The 2,595-nt window shown below is 45.7% G+C and overlaps 1 non-coding gene across 1 annotated transcript; it reads left to right on the top strand.

Annotated features, from left to right (window-relative positions):
* Positions 1 to 714: 714 nt before the first annotated feature.
* Positions 715 to 799, top strand: TRNAS-UGA. The gene has a single exon. It is a non-coding gene; the product is annotated as a tRNA-Ser (tRNA).
* Positions 800 to 2,595: the final 1,796 nt, after the last annotated feature.

Here is a 2,595-nt window from a genome sequence, read left to right as displayed (position 1 = left end):
AAAATATGTGTCTCCTGTTGCCCTGCTGAAGGAAGATAACCTTGTTTCTGTTCTGTTCTACCTTAGCCCAGGGGCTGAGGTTTTCCTTTCACGGCTCCCATCTCCACCTTTTGGTCAAGGGTGGAATGGAAAAGGGGATCCACCAGATATCCAGTATTGTTGAAAGCTCAGTTGTCCACCAATTATGAGTTGATAGGGATAGGGGAAAGGGGATCCATTTTTCCTCTGCGCTCTGGTTATTGTGACAGAAAATCCATTCCTCCCACTCTTCTGTCTTTCCTCTTCCATTTCAGATTCTACCGTGCATCTTTTCCCACTTTGCCTAAGCTCTGTCTCATCTAATCTCTGAGAAAGGAAAAGCTGGCGTACACATTTCCAAGAATCTTTGACACATAAGTTAGAAGTTTCTTTGAATGTTTTTTAAGTACCTTAACTTCACCTGCCATGTAGACTGGAACAACGGAATTGGTCTTCTGTGCACCAGGGGGTGTAAAGAGGGGGGCAGGAAAAAAAAACCCCAGAGTACAACCAGAGTAATACTTTGAGATATGGCCGCATTGTGGGAAGGAGCCACACCGATCGTGGGGATACCAGGGATGGTTATCACTGAGGTGTGATGTGTTGGACTGAATTAAAGTCTCAGAGGAGTCTCCCAGATACAAGAAGAAATATAAAGGTATGTGGATGAGCTTCTTAATACGTGACAGGTGGGGTGCCTGGGTGGCTCAGTCGGTTGAGCGTCTGACTTGAGCTCAGGTCATGATCTCACAGTCTGTGGGTTCGAGCCCCGCGTCGGGCTCTGTGCTGACAGCTTGGAGCCTGTTTCAAATTCTGTGTCTCCCTCTCTCTCTCTGCCCCTCCCTTGCTCATGCCCTGTCTCTCTCTGCCTCAAAAAAAAAAAAAAAAAAAAAACATTAAAAAAAATAATACGTGACAGGTGACTTAAGTTCAGAGTGAAGCACTGGATGGTTGGCCGGTGTGGGGGGAGCTACATCATCCCCGCTTCTTAGTGGTTGAAACGGAAGTTTCTATACTCAGACCTTGAGAGCCCCTGGCTGCTTTAAAGGTTCTTATGTGCAGTGACAGGGGACCAGGGAAAGCTAAGGCTTTCCAAGCACATCAGCATCAGTTCTTTGCCAGACTTCTGGTCAGCAATGATATTGAATCAAGAAGCCCTTTGGATAATTTTTTTAATGCTGGCTCTGGCTGTCTGCATCAATAGCCCCTACAGGGGCCGCGTCTGACATTTATAAATGTGTTTACTCTTTCTTTTGCCTCAGTCCAGGTTGTTCTTTAAATCATCCCTGTAACTTTCAATATTTCAAGACAGAATTTGAACAGGAATGATTATAAAACAAAACAAAACAAACCCCCCCCCCCAAACAACAACAACAACAACAACAACAAGAAAACCCCCAACAACACCCTAGCGGTACTCTCTTTTGAGCGAATTAACAATTAAGCCCAAATCTGCCTCATTTAAGAAATGCCCCTCCAAGCCTTCGCACTGACTGGGACCAGGAAGGGTGAAGTAAAACGGCAAGGTAAACAAACAATTATCTACACAATTTGATCAATATGGAACTGGGAAGCCAGGCCAACAAGACCTTCCTTAAAAGCATCATCTTAAGAGGGACTTGAATTATGAACCAGATAACTGCCTTCAATTTCTTCAAATTGTTTTTGTATAAACACTTGAAAAGGCCCTAGGGCAAATGCTGTCTATTCTCCACTTTTCCCTCCTCCACACTGCTTTTTCCACTTTTCTTTGCCCTGCTCTGACCCCCCCTATGGAAGGCAGGGCCTGAACACCCCTGCCTTTTTGCTTCTGGTTGGGTTGGGCCATGGGGATGGAGGTTAGCTAGAGACTGAAGGGCAGGAGAGAAAGGTCAGAGTGCTTATTGCATCATCATCAGGATCTCTCCCTGTCCCCCACTTAGATGAGGTCCTGGCCATGGTTACCTCCCTCCCTCTGTCCTGCCATTTTCCCACAGCTCCAGCTCTCAGCTGGGATCCCTCCCCAAGCTCCGTCAGGTCAAGCTATGGCCTCCCACCCTGCCAGTCCCCTGGGTGCTTCGGCATCTCTTGTTGCTTCCCGTACTTAACCCAGCCCATACCTTTGTAAAAACTCCTTTTTTTTTTTTTTTTTAAAGTTTATGTATTTATTTTGAGAAAGAGAGAGAGAGCCAGCGCAAGTGGGGGAGTGGCGGGGGGGGGGGTGCGTAGAGAGAATACCCCTATATGAAGCTCGAACTCACGAACCTCGAGGCCATGACTGAAGACACCCAGGCATCCCTGTAAATACTCCCTTCTTAAAAAGCCTGTTCAAAAATCCCTACTGAGTTTGTCATGCGTCTCTTATCAGGACCCTGATTAATGGCCAACTGCATCCAAAAGACCTACTGATAAGAAAGACTTTGGAGCTATGGTGACTTTTATTTTTAGTTTTTATTCTTACTTTTTTTAAGATTTTATTTTTAAGTAATCTCTACACCCAACGTGGGGGCCCAAACTTAACTGTGAGATCAAAAGTCTCATGCTGTATGGACTAAGCCAGCCATGCGCCCCTGTATGTTCTATTTTTAAGCGAGTCCC

This window comes from Leopardus geoffroyi, chromosome X (genome assembly GCF_018350155.1).
Source record: "Leopardus geoffroyi isolate Oge1 chromosome X, O.geoffroyi_Oge1_pat1.0, whole genome shotgun sequence".
Lineage (NCBI taxonomy): Eukaryota > Metazoa > Chordata > Mammalia > Carnivora > Felidae > Leopardus > Leopardus geoffroyi.
This window is presented reverse-complemented; position numbering and strand designations above follow the sequence as displayed.